At 40.4% G+C, this 15,144-nt stretch overlaps 1 non-coding gene across 1 annotated transcript; it reads right to left on the minus strand.

The window, feature by feature from the left end:
- Window positions 1–10,711: 10,711 nt before the first annotated feature.
- Window positions 10,712–10,818, minus strand: LOC111888207 (small nucleolar RNA R71). The gene has a single exon (XR_002849113.2). It is a non-coding gene; the product is annotated as a small nucleolar RNA R71 (small nucleolar RNA).
- Between the last annotated feature and the right edge of the window lie 4,326 nt (window positions 10,819–15,144).

A 15,144-nucleotide genomic window follows, 5' to 3' on the forward strand; every position in this document is an offset into this window, starting at 1 on the left:
CCACTCCCGAAGAGTATGTTGCCTACAAGAAGCACTATGATGATGCTACCAAAGTGGCATGCATCATGGTCGCAACCATGTCCCCAGAACTGCAAAGGTACTATGAGGACTACTGGCCTTTTGAGATGAACAAGGACCTTATGGAAAAGTACCATAAGCGAGCTCGTCAAGAAAAGTTTGAAGTAGTCAAGTCACTCATGGCTTGCAAGATGAAAGAGGGGGAATCGGTTGTATCTCATGTGCAAAGAATGCAACGCTACATAGAGCGTTTGGTCAAGCTCAACATTCATTTTGATGAGGAATTGGCCATTGACATGGTCTTGAACTCGTTGCCTGATTGTTATGGTCAGTTTATCTTAACTTACCATTTGAACAACACTGAGCAGACATTGGCCCAATTGCACAACTTGTTGCAGACTGTTGAAGCAGGGATGAAGAGTAAAAGTATAGCCTCCACTCCTGCAAGTGCTCCTGTTCTAGCTATTGGATAGGAAAAGGGGAAAAAGAGGAAAGGTCCTCCTAAGCAAAACTAGAAGGCAAAGGTACAAGTAGGGTCATCTAGCAATGGCCCGAAAGCCAAGCCCAGTGCTTCCATTCCCCATGTCTCTGATCCAAAGGAAGCTGTTTGCTTTTACTGCAATCAAAAAGGGCATTGTAAGAGAACCTGCCCACAATATCTGCGGGACATCAAAGATGGCAAAGTGAAGCCATCTTCGGCAGGTATTTACACTATTTCTTCTAATAACTCACTATCTCCTCGTTCATGGGTCCTTGATACAGGATGTGGTTTTTGTTGGAATAGTGTCTAAGGCTGCAACTATATTAGGCAAGTATTTGACTCGATTGTGCATGGTCCTTTTGGGTTGCCTTCACCATAGCAACTTGACAGGATGATTTATTATGAGAGAATAAATATTATTAATATATTATGAGAATAATATAAGGAATAATAATATTGTTATTTGATTAATATAAGTCATAGATTAATTAGTATTAATTTGGTGACTTAAAGAGATTAATTAAATAAGAGGGTATAAACTGTCAATTGTTTGATAGTTACACTTTGGGCTGTAAATCCTTCTTGGATAGAGGGTGGATGGATTCTAGGGCTTGGGATAGCCTCAAATTCGTCCAAGGCTATCTTAGGTAAGGATTAGGATTGCTTTAAGGAAAGATTATCCAACTAGGGTTTAAGGGTGAAACCCTAGGATCCTTACAAGTATAAATAGACCCCTAGGGCAAGGGAAATCGGCACCTCTGCTAAAGCAAAGAAACCCTCACCGAATTCTAATCCCTCTCCTCTCTCTCAAATCATCCTCCTTGCTAGTTGGTGTTTGTAAGCCATTAGAGGAGTGACAATTGTGACTCTAGAGCTCCAAGACAACAAGATCAAAACAAGAGATTCAAAGGTAAACTTCTAGATCTGATTTTGTATTGTTCTTATATCTAATTAGTCATTAGAAGTCTTGGATTCAAAGCATGTTTAATTAGAGAAACCTAGATCCAAGCATTAGGGTTTGCATGTGCACATAGGAATGTTCATATGACCAAAACCCATCAGTGGTATCCGAGCCTAGATTGGTTTCTATTAAATTGTTGCTTGTTTGTTTGAATCTTGCTTGAAAAATTCGATTTTTATGTTTCTGAGTCATGGACTCGGTGAGTCCCATTGTGGACTCGACGAGTCCCATGGTACACTCGGCGAGTCCAAGCGTCAGGAAGGGCCAGATTCGGGATTTTTGATATTTATCTTATGGAAACTTGCCTTTATCATATTAGATCAACCCTAATCTGATTTTTTTGATATATATGACTATAATCTTGATCTAATTAAAGAGATTTATCAATTAATAAAATATTTAATTTCCTTATGTGATAATTAATTAATTATTTTGATTAAATTGGTAAATTATTATGCAAGAAATCTTAAATAAATCAAATATGGATAATTATGGAATTAATTGTTAATTAAGATTATTTGTTATTTGATTCTCCATGTTTTAAATGTTTAAAACTTGTCCTCAAGTTTTGAAATTTATGTTTTGTGATTAAAAGTTTTTAGTTTAGAAAATTCAAATTTCAAACCCTAGAATTTTACAAGTTTAAAATACAACCCTATACTAATATAATATTACAAGATTAATATATATATATATATATATATATATATATATATATATATATATATATATATATATATAAAATGCTAGTCTTACCGTTAGTAGGCCTCATTCACAAAGCCGATATATAAGGTGGGTATAAGGTTGCGGCCTATAAAATGGCGCTTAATGGGTGTACACTCACACCCACCGCTTGCTTGATCTGTGGAGGGTCGTTAGCCGAACGGGTAGGATAGAGCAACCTCATCCTCTCATTAAAAGTATAATATGAAATACAAAGTAACTACATATTTTTTAAAATTTCCCAATCTTAGTTACTTTAGGAAAAGTGAATTGATGCAATCCCATGAAATTGCACTTTGCACCTTGCTAAGAAGTTAGTGGAGCGTGTGTGGTTTATCGGCACACTAATTGGTTCTAAGCGAAGGTGGCAAAGGGTGATTTATTGTTTATCATAGTTCGATGGAGCGTGTGTGGTTTACCGGCACATCGAATAGGTGATCGTTACAATGAAGGCACCATGTGAATTTGCATGGTAATTCACACCCGCTTTGTGATCCTCGGTATCCCAGTCACAAACAAGAGGGGCATATCGAGATTTAAACATGCCATTGAAAAGTTTCAATGAATCTCATCTAAACCTAGGACTTCTCAAATTCATTTAGAACTTAAAGTTAGGTTTTCATGGTGGAGAATTAGTGAATCGTCATTCACTTACCTTCAAGTTGTTTGCATGTTAGATTACGGCATCCCTTTTCTAATATGTAAATATTGTTGTTGGATCATAGCCCTAATTTTTCTTATTGGGTGATAATTAGGGATTCATATTCTAATCTATCTTTGTCTTTTCTAATTGTAGATGTCGAACGCAAACAACGCTGCTGCTAGTTCATTCACGTTGATGAGCCTTTGTCAAAAGGTCACCTTCGATGGAACGAACTTTAGCGAATGGATAAGATACATTCGCACTATTGCTCACTATGAGGATAAGGAGTATGTCCTCGATGAGAAGCTCGAGAAAATCAACCCTGAAATCGCTACTCCGGCTGAAATGACCACTTTTGAAACTCACGAGCGTGATGCAACGAAAGTTCATTGCATCATGATAGCCACTATGAACTCCGAATTCCAAAAGTCCTATGAGGACATGTACCCGTACGAGATGCACCAAGACTTATTGGAGAGATACCACCAAAACGCGAGACAAGAGCGTTATGAGATTTTCACTAACATGATTTCCGCTAAGATGGGTCATGAAGAGTCTCTTACCGTGCACCTGCAAAAGATGCAAAGGTATGTCGACCGTTTTCGCAAGTTGAATGTTGACTTTGGGGAAGACTTGGCGATCAACATGGTGCTTCACTCTTTTCCTCCAAGCTACAATCAATTTAGGATGACCTACCACATGAACAAAGAGGAGGTCACCCTAAGCAAACTCCAAGGTCTCTTGAGGGTCGCTAAAAGCAACTTCAAGGACAAGTCTGTTGCACCAACTCCCAATCCAACCGCCGCTCCTGTCTTGGCTATTGGACAAGGAAAGGGAAAGAAGAGGAAGGCTTCGTCTAAGAACTATCGCAAGGTTAAAGCCCGAGATGGTGCCTCTTCTAGTGGGACCAAAGTTGATCCTGCTAAACCCTGCCCTAACCCAAAGGAGGCAGAGTGCCACCACTGCCACAAGATAGGACATTGAAAGAGAAGCTGCCCAGAGTACCTGCAAGCCATCAAGGAAGGAAAGATCAAGCCGTCTTTCGCAGGTATATACACAATCAAATCTATCGATTCATCTCATGTTATTTCGTGGGTTCTTGATACCGGTTGTGGTTACCATATTTGTTCTAATGTGCAGAGACTAAGAAGAAATAGGGATGTGGAGGCTGGAAGAATAAATCTAATCATTAGGAACAGAAGATCGTCGTCTGTGACCAAGATTGGAGTGTATTCTTTAGTGCTTAGGAATGGTTTAAGTTTAGATTTGAACAATTGTTGCTATTCGCCAGAAATGGCTAGAAACATCATTTCATTTCATGGTTTGTTTAGACAAGGTTTTAGATTTTCTTTTAATAATGAGAATGGTTCTATTTTGGCTTATCTAAATGGTGTCTTTTATTTTGAAGCAATACCTTGTAATGGAATTTATGAAACTGTTATGATTGTTGATAACTTAGGAAATGATGTTTTGAACATAGATTCTTCCAATAGTATGGATAGAGCGTCCTTGTGGCATTGTCGTCTTGGACATGTCAACAAGAAGCACATAGCCCAACTCCAAAAGGATGGAGTGTTGGAGTCATTCGACCTTAGGGAAGATGACACATACGAGTCTTGTTTACTTGGAAAGATGACCAAGTCACCCTTCACAAGTACGTGTGAAAGAGGCGAGGGTCTATTGGACCTAATACATACCGATGTATGTGGACCGTTTAGATCAACCACGAAGGATGGGAACCGCTTCTACGTGACTTTTACCGATGACTATAGTAGATATGGGTATATCTATTTAATCAAACAAAAGTCAGAAACTTTTGAAAAGTTCAAAGAGTTCAAGAATGAAGTAGAGAATCAATTGGACAGGAAAATCAAGATGCTTCGATCCGATCGAGGAGGAGAGTACCTAAGTCTTGAATTCCACGATTATCTCAAGGAGTGTGGAATAGTTTCACAATTGACGCCACCTAGGACACCACAATTGAATGGTGTGGCAGAAAGGCGTAATCGAACCTTGTTGTACATGGTTCGCTCTATGATGAGTCGTGCTTCACTATCAATCTCTTTTTGGGGGTATGCCTTAAAGACTTCCGCCCATATCCTTAACCGAGTCCCTACTAAGAAGGTTGCCAAAACACCTTACGAGATGTGGACAGGGAAAGCTCCCTCGTTGGCACATATCAAGGTTTGGGGTTGCGAGGCTTTCGTAAGACGAGATACTCACGACAAGCTCGAACCTCGTAGTGAGCGATGTATTTTCATCGGCTACCCGCAGAAATCCTTTGGATATCTCTTCTATAGACCGAAGGACAATGTTGTCTTCGTTGCGAGGTGAGGAGTTTTTCGAGAACGATAACTCATAAGCCAAGGAGACAGTGGGAGGCAAATCGAGCTTGAAGAGATTCAAGAGTCGATAGATGAAGGAACCTCTACCACTGGCACTCAACTCGAGGAGGAAACTCCGGTTGAACCGATTAACGAGTCCTTACCTCTTAGACGTTCCAAAAGAGTTAGAGTTCAACCCCAGTTTTATGGTTTTCATATCACTACCGAAGGGGACACGTATATTAGTGATGGTACACTAATAAACTTTGATGAACCTAATAGCTATAAGGAAGCCATGGTCGGCCCGGAGTCTGTGAAATGGAAAGAGGCAATGGATAGTGAGATCCAATCCATGTATGATAACCAAGTTTGGAATTTGGTTGATAATGTACCCCGGACGTAAGACCGTTGGGTGCAAATGGATCTTCAAGAAGAAGACCGACGTGGATGGAAACGTACACACATATAAAGCGCGATTGGTCGCGAAGGGCTTTACTCAAACTCCCGGAGTTGACTATGACGAGACCTTCTCACCAGTTGCGAAGATAAAATCTATTAGAGTGATGCTAGCGATTGCCGCATTTCATGATTATGAGATTTGGCAAATGGATGTCAAGACCGCTTTCCTTAACGGAAAGTTGGATGAGGATGTTTACATGGCTCAGCCAGAGGGGTTTGTGGATCCGAAGCATCCGAATAGAGTGTGTAAGCTTGAGAAGTCCATTTATGGACTTAAGCAAGCGTCTCGCAGATGGAATCTTTGCTTCGATGAGAAAGTCAAAGAGTTTGGATTTGTACGAAGCGAAGATGAATCGTGTGTATATGTCAAAGCCAGTGGGAGTATAGTAAGCTTCCTCGTTCTATATGTCGATGACATATTACTCATAGGAAACGACATCCCGACTCTGCAGGAGGTTAAGTCCTGGCTCGGGAAGTGCTTCGCTATGAAGGACCTCGGAGAGGCTTCCTATATTTTGGGAATAAGGATAGTACGAGAAAGAAGTAAGAAAATAATAGGACTTAGTCAGAACACTTACTTAGAGAAGGTACTAAAACGTTTTAGTATGGAAAACTCAAAGAAGGGAGAATTACTGATACAAAGTAATGCCAAGTTGAGTAAGACTCAAAGTCCTAGTACCGAAGCTGAAATAGCAGAAATGAGCCGAGTACCATACGCTTCCGCAGTTGGCTCAATCATGTATGCTATGACTTGTACTCGCCCTGATGTAGCCTTTACTTGGAGCATGGTTAGCAGATATCAAGGGAATCCTGGCAGAGCTCATTGGGTTGCGGTTAAGAATATCCTTAAGTACCTTCGGAGGACGAAGGAATGGTTCTTGGTCCTCGGAGGGAGTGATGACTTGAAGGTGCGAGGGTATAGTGACGCCATTTTTCAGACCGACAGGGACAACTACCATTCGCAGTCGGGCTGGGTCTTTACCCTGAATGGAGGATCAGTGACTTGGAAAAGTTCCAAGCAGGAAACCGTAGTTGATTCAACGTGCGAATCAGAGTACATTGCAGCGAGCGAAGCGTCGAAGGAGGCAATATGGTTGAAGAACTTCATTGGTGATCTTGGAGTTGTACCCGCCATAAAGGAGCCCATGGAGATTTTTTGTGATAATTAAGGAGCAGTTGCCTTGACCAAGGAACCGAGGGATCATGGTAGATCTAGACATATCGACAGAAAATATCACTTTATTAGACATCGTGTAGAAGAAGTACAACTCGTAGTGAAGAGGATATCATCAGAAGATAACCCATCAGATCCGCTTACGAAGGGACTGAGTAGGGTTAAGCACTTGCAGCATGCTAGGAGTATTGGGCTGAAGGATGATATTAGCATAGATTAGATAGTAGTAGAAACGTGTAATAGATAAATGTAATTAACATTTGATGATTAAATAAAGGAGTTTTATTTATGAGTAATGTTACTGTCTTATGTTAATTGTTTAACTATTGTTTCATTTTGCATGTTTTGACTTCCAGAATAATTGAATTTATTAAGAATAATCGAATTATTCAAATTGTTCACAATCGTTCATATGTTGGAAGTAGATATGAATGAAGATTGTCATGAATTAGTATGTAGATTGTCTAAATGGTATTAGACATAGCAAAGGGTTGCTGCAACGTTCATGAGTGCTTATGAACTGGTTTTGAGCATTGGAACAAATTCGCGCTTGCTGGAATCACCTTATGGAATATGATATAAAAGGGTGATCGCAAGACGATAATAACATATAGTCTTAAAACCTAGATATATGGTTTGTTATTTGTTAATTGATTGTACATTGATAATGCGAAAACGCATTGGTAACTCGATGTTATAAAACGCATTGTTGTGTATAGTTGATTAATGAATAAGTAAATGCATAGAAGTCGAAGTTTATCTGTAACTTTTATTCTAAGAGGGTAAAAGCGATATCTCGGCCACTCGATGATTTGATTTGACTTATGTGTCGGGCCCGGTCAGAACTGAATTGATATGTTCGATTAAGTTCTATGTCGAATAAATCGGAGATCGAGAAACCAAAATGCTAGACTAATAATTCCATAGAATTGTCAGCATGATATCTAAAAGAGGACTGTACGATCCCTTATCTAAAGGACAAGATTGATTAGATCAGAGTTTGACAGCGTCTTTGAGAGCTACGATTGCAAATCAAATTGTACTTGTGCATATAGTTACAAGACTTATCCAAGTGGGAGACTGTTGGAATAGTGTCTAAGGGGCTGTTTATTTTTATTTGTGAAGAGCTGCGCAACCACTTTTGTCTGCGCCACGCAGACAACGCGCAGACATATGCCCTCGCAGAGTGTTTGTTTTTTGGAAGTGTGCAGATCAAAAAACGTATGCGCGAGGTCTTCCTGGCGCAGACATGAGCCACTGTCTTCAAAGGTCTTCAGACCTCATTTTAATAAATAAAAAAAAAGATCACCCGTTTTTTTTTCTTTCTCTTTTTGTTGAAAATGCATTTTTAATCTTTATGACATGAAATTAAGTTTGAAAAATTAATTTATTTCAACAGCTGCAGACGTTAAAAACAAACAGTCTTCTTATTGCAGACTGCAGACATTTGGTCCACCTCTTCTGCCGCAGAGGCTTGCAGATGTGGTCCGCAGACTGCAAACATTTTGACTTCAAAAAAACAAACAACACCTAAGGCTGCAACTATATTAGGCAAGTATTTGACCCGATTGTGCATGGTCCTTTTGGGTTGCCTTCACCATAGCAACTTGACAGGATGATTTATTATGAGAGAATAAATATTATTAATATATTATGAGAATAATATAAGGAATAATAACATTGTTATTTGATTAATATAAGTCATAGATTAATTAGTGATATTGCCATATTTATACTTATTTTTAGGCAATATTTAAGTACATTTTTGTTTAGAACAATAATACTTATGACTTTAAATTGTTATTTTCAGTGAATATAAAAGATTTTCGAAGAAAGGGACCAAAAATGCCAAAATGTGGAACATGGGAGGCTTGGAAGGCAAGAAAAGAATAAATTCACGATAAACACTCAGTTCACGACGTGGCAATGAAGCCCAAGATGTGGCACGGGTGTTCCAGAAGATAAACATCGTGACGCGGAGGATTTCCTTGAAGGATACAGATTGCTTGAAGCCCACGACGTGGCGCGGGTTTTTGAGGATTATATAAGTCCTCCTGATTATTACGAAAGGGGAAGCTTTTGGCAGAAGATAAAGAGTTCCAGGAGACGAATAAGAACGAAAGAAAGGTTCTGGAAGAGGGTTTTCAACACCAAAAGAAGTAAAGGTTTATTTTTAGTAAAATAAGAACATGTCTTTCATTAGTTTTAGCTGTGTTGATTTATCTGCTATGATGAGCAGCTGAATCTCGCTACTCTTGTTTAGCTAGATGAAGCTTTGAACTTATGAATAGTTATATGTTTATGGATTAAATTTAGTTGGTAAAGAAATTGCTTGTGTTTGATTTGTATAGCCTAGCATGCTATTACTCGTTTATCCAATTGCTTGATTGCATGTTCTGTGTAGCTTAGTGACCATTAAACTGCATGAACCTGTTTACCTAATAATTTAGTGAACATTGAATTGTTAGAGCTAGGATTGACCAATCTTAGTTAGCAATTAGAATAAATAAAGCTTAGCTGTGCTAGAGAACGTGTATTGTGATCATAATTGCGTTTATACAACAAATCTTACATAGCATATTTACATTCATAATTAGTTCTGTGTTTAATTATGTGTGAACATACATGGTTTGACATGAATTAATTAGTTATTGGTAAGATAGAACTAAATTACTAATACAACTAAAAACCAACTTAATAATCCGTAATCATTAGCTAGCCATAAGGGAGAAGTGGATTCAAAACTAAACAAGAGTGTGTTTTTATTTATTGAATTTGAATTAAGTTCATCTGATCTTGTAAAACCAGATAAAACCCCTTATTAAACTTGTTAATAAATTAGGTTAATTTAATAGTAAGTAAATTAACTAGAACACCGTTCCCTGTGATCGACACCCGACCTACCCAAGCTATACTGTAATCTGACTAGGTACACTGCCTATAAGTGCATGGTTAGTTAAGTTTGTTAGGCTATAAATATTAAAATTAGTGAGTACTTTTGTGCACAACAAGTTTTTGGCACCGTTGCCGGGGAACGACTTAGTTTTTAGCTTATTTATTTGCATTAAATTGATCGATCCTTCTTGTGGAGTAAAAACCCACAAAAAGTTAAATTTTCAGCAAAATAATTTTTTTTGTTATTCTCAGAGTTCACGACGTGGCATCACTCTGGCCACGACGTGGACAGTTAAGAATTACAGTAGATGTTTTAGTTTGAAGTTAGTTTTTCTTATTTTAGTTCAGTTTTACGTTTTTAGTTTAGCAAGTTGCAGGAGTTCATGACCAGAAGCTCAAGCACACACTTGGTGCCACCACTGGAAGACCCCGGCTCTGCACTTCACAAGAAAAAGACGCCCTTACAAGAACTGAAGTCAGCTTTTTCTAGGAAGTCGGGAAAGAAGACAGGAGAGTCAAGTTCATCAGCGAAGCACAAGAGCAATCTTGAGCATTTGGATCATACACCCGTCCAGACCGAGTCCGAAAGCGATACCGAGCCAGAATTTGAAGAACACACAAGTGAACCCGAGAACGAGCCAAGGAACGAGATGGCAGCGATTGAAGAAATGTCCATGGGAGCTTACAAGAAGCGGATCCGAGAAGATATGGGTCCCGGTTTAGTCCAACCCGCAATACCTTCCACTGCCACATTCGAGCTGAAGGGACACATACTGACCGCACTGAACAACATCCCAATTTTCGGAAAGATCATGAGGATGCTTTTAAGCATCTAGATGAAGTAAATGACATTGCGGATTACTTCAATGTCCCAAATGTCAACAGAAACACAGTCTTGCTTAGGATGCTTCCCATCACTTTCAAAGGAGCTGCTAAGGAGTGGTTGAAAGCACTCCCACCGGGTACAATCACCACTTGGGCTCAAATTCGTGAGCAATTTCTGGACCAGTTTTGCCCGCCATCCAAGATATCCAAACTCAAGAAAGCAATAGCCAACTTTGAGCAACAGCCGAGGGAGTCACTATACGAAGCATGGGAGCGGTACAAGGGCTTGCTCAGAAATTGCCATCAACATGACCTAAATGTGCAACAAGAGATGTCAATCTTTTATGATGGGGTCAATGTGATGACAAGACAACTCCTTGATTCTCAAGGACCGTTGACAAAGAAAAATCCAAGGGAGGTTAAGGAGCTAATTGAAGAATTCGCGAAACACTCTCGCGAATACCACAACCCAAGGCAAGATGGAATCAAAGGCGGTGGAGGGGCCCAAACTGAAGAAATTGCAGCTGTCATGGCCATGCTGAATAACATGGATCGCAGGATAACACAAATCGACCAGTCGATACATGCCATAAGAGTGGGGTGCGAGAGATGCAGTGGTCCACACTTGACCAAGGACTGCAATATAGATGAGTTTGGGAACAGAAGAGCTCAAGTGTGCTATTCTAGTGGGGATGAATTTGATGAGGACTGGAGGAAACCGAAGAAGGAGTGGCTGCCATATGAAGAGTATAAGAAGCAAAAAGAAGAGAAATATAGGCAGACAGGTCGAGGCCTTTATCAAAAGGAGCAGTCACCGGCCGAGAAGAAACCCGACCTAGAGACCATTTTGATGAAGTTTATGGAGGCTTCAGAAAAGAGACACGATGCCACTGATTCCGCTATCATGGAACAAAAAACTTTGATAAAGAACCAGCAAGCCTCCATTCATAACCTTGAAGTACAATTTGGTCAACTAGCCACTCTAGTCCATGCAAAATTGTCCCCGAAGAATCCCGAAGTAAAGATCCAATCTCACGTAATGGCCATCGATACTGAAGAAGATGCAATATCTGAGTTCCTGGAGGCATTGGAAGAAGAACCGCAGCAGCCCAAGAAATCAAGGATCGAAAATGGAGAAAGTGCTGAACCAGACTCGCCATGATGTGGCACTCCTCTGGCCACGACGTGGCGCAAGTCTGATCAAAAATCCTTTGAGCCCAGTCCAACTTATCATCCACCTCTGCCATTTCCCACCCGAGCTACCCTCAGTCAACTGGAGAAGGAGCATTTGGAGTTCGTAAAGCATGTGAAGGGGATCCCAATTAATACCCCCTTTGTCGAGTCTTTATTCAAAGCCTCCGAGAACCAGAAATTACTGCAAGACTTGATAGATACGCGAAGGCAATTAAAGAAGCAGTCTACAGTGATTCTAAGTGAACAAACTTCAAAAGCTGTGTTGGGAGAAACACCAGAAAAGATGGGGGATCCTGGACGCCTCACTCTTCCATGTGAGTTTAGGAACAAAATGAAGGTTAATGCTTTAGCCGATTCTGAGGCTAACATTAATCTAATGCCTTTTTCATTTTATCAAAAATTGGAGATTCAGAAGATGAAGGCTACAAAAATGAAGATTCACATGGCAAATCGTTCGGTGACACAACCCTGCAGCATTGTGGAGGATATTTTGGTAAAAATTAGAAAATTTGTTTTTCTAATAGACTTTGTAGTCTTGGACATGAAAGAAGATCCGGATGTTCCAATAATCCTTGGCAGGCCATTGCTTAACACTGCTGGAGCCCTAGTTGATATCCGCGAGTCCAAGCTCACTTTGAGGGTTGGAGATGAACAAGAAGTCTTTGGGATAAAAGATGACTTTCAAGAAAATAAAGAAGAGGTGTTCACAATTAATGAAGAGAATGAACTAGAAGAACTGGAAAAGCTTATGGAAGAAGAGATAAAGGCAGTTCATCAAGTCAAGAGGACCAAACCAAGGGCATCTGTTCCGTATGTGATTGAAGTCATAGCTTACAAGAGCCCGCCTTCTTGGGTAAGCGAAGAGGACGAGGAAATGTCAAGTGATGAAGAGGAAGTCACTTCAAGAGTAACAAAGCCGGTGGTGAAAGAGGAGGAGAATGCTATGGAATTCAAGGAACAAACGAAGGGCACAAAACGCAAGCTTGAAGAACATGGAAAAGCTAAAAAGGAAAATTCAAAGAAGGCGTATAAAAGGAGAGTTCAAGCTTACAAGCGGCGATTCAAGGAACAAAAGATCCTGGTGGTAGACTCTTCCGAAGATTCAACGTAGGAGGCACGGAGTCCAGCTCAAGACTCCAAGAAAAAGAAGCGCTTCTCGGGAGGCAACCCGAGTTTGGTTTGCATTTTTCTTTTAAATTTTTTCTCTTTTCTTTCTTTTCTTTCTTAGCTTTTATTTAGGAAAAACATCAACTCATCATCTAATAACTAGTAATTAGTAAAGAATAAGCTGTGGGGACCTTTAAATAATGAATGATATGCAAAGTAATTAGTTAATATGTTAGAGTTTATTAAAATTTTGCATCTGGCAGTTTCCACGACGTGGGCATAGCCATCCACGTCGTGGGTCGAAATGAAAACACGCGATTCTGAAGCAGACTTAAGGTCCACGACGTGGGCATAGACAGCCACGTCGTGGCCTTTAAAAATCAGGGGGGGGACCAATTCCTTAAAACTCTTTGACCGATAATTGTCACTCCCCATTTGGAGACTGCTGCACGAACGGGAACATCATAACCCCACAACCAATTTCTTATTCTACTTCCAATTTCCTTGAAAGATCTTGCCAATTAATCTACTTGGTATGTGTTTTACTCATTATTTTGTAGTTACTTCTTCTAATTTCAAGTTTTCATGATTAGGGTTGATATGATTTACATAAATGGTTGAATATAGTGGTTAATTTTAGATTAAATATCCCTTAAATGGTCATAGGAACAAACCCCAACTATTGATTTTGGTAGATCCAACATGCATATAGTCTGATCTTGAAACTGTGACCGATGCGACCCACGACGTGGCGCAGCCTGGCCACGTCGTGACTTCTGTGAACAGGTTTAAATTGTTTAATGTGTTGGTTGTTTGCTGCTTTGGTTTGCTTTTGTTTGCAGAAATGGGACCACGACGAGCTGTTCAACAGGAGGAAAACCCGATAGATGTAGCAAGCATACATCCCTTATACCAGTTTCCTCAAAACATTCCCCGACCGTTGCTAACTACCTACGAGAATCGGCTTGGATGGTTATATAATAGGGAGTTTGCAATAGCTCCAATTATCGATTGGGGATGGCTTGGTGGAGTGGGAATGGTTGCAGAGTTGACAAGCTATTGGTCGAAAACATACGAAGGGGACCAATTTTCTTTCACTTGTCACGGGTGGAGGAATTTATTCGCCATTCAAGAACCCGTGTACCGGGAATTATCGGTTGAGTTTTTCTCAACCGTATGCTTCGAGGAACGCACCCTTGATTTCACCTACAACCGGGCACTTGTGTTTCGTTTGGGTGGTGTATATCGAGAGTGTAGTCTTCGGGAATTTGCTTGGCGTATGGGGCTCTATACGGAAGTCGAGACGCAATCTCCGTTTTTCATTCCGTTCTTGCTTGGATGTGTGCGGGATTTTGCTCAGGGTACTTTGGATGTACAGTTCTGGTGGGGCATTTCTAACCATGAGTACAACACTCGTGACTCGAGTGAGTCACAAATTCGGAATCCTGTTTTCCGATTTTTGCACCGCCTTATCACCTTTTCAATAAATCACAAGCATCATGGTGATAAGGTCCCCATTCAGAATCTATTTTATTTATGGACTCTTATTACCCCGGGAGTTTGCTGTGATTTACCTTATATGTTGACGAGGTTTATGGGGAAGAAAGCGGCCAATTCTAGGCCTGGGAGCCCGATTACTAGGGGGCATTTGGTTACTCGTCTGGCTAGGTCATATCATATTTTGACCCATGACTTTGTGAGGAATCTGACTCGATTCCTGGACACAGACTTGACCATTCAAGTCTTGGGTGTGATGCGAGCAGTGGTGAATATCGGGGGTCGTTTTGTTATACCGCCGATAGATGACGTGCAGGAGGAGGTGCAGCCGGGACAGCAACCACCAGCCAGACCGCGGCGTCGGAATGTACGGGTTAGAGGTGAAGTTGAGCGAGAGCGTGCTGCTTCGCCGTATGTGCAGGGAGTGCCCACCGACCCTTTTCAGAGTCGGTTGAGAATGTATTTGGATAATCTACGGGGGCATGCCATTTACCATACCCAGCTTACTGAGGGTGTTTATTCGCATTTGGGTGTGACCCGACCACCTTCTATGCCACCACAGTATCCCTATTTTCCGACATGGGAGGAGCTATGGCGTCCGCAAAATGATGGGGCAGGGCCAAGTGGAGCACAAGATCAAGATGATGATTGATTTTATTTCTTTTGTTTTGTTTTTAAGTAGTTTTTTTTATGATGCATTTGGTGTGTGATGTAAAACATTATTAAACTATGATGTTACTTTTTCTTTCTTTTGGGTTGTCCATTTTTTTTAGATTAGCATTGGAATTCTAAGGAACATAAAAGGTTAACTTTCGAGTCGTGTTTGTCTAGTCAAGGAAGCTT

The sequence above is a fragment of the Lactuca sativa genome, chromosome 9 (genome assembly GCF_002870075.4).
Source record: "Lactuca sativa cultivar Salinas chromosome 9, Lsat_Salinas_v11, whole genome shotgun sequence".
Classification (NCBI taxonomy): domain Eukaryota; kingdom Viridiplantae; phylum Streptophyta; class Magnoliopsida; order Asterales; family Asteraceae; genus Lactuca; species Lactuca sativa.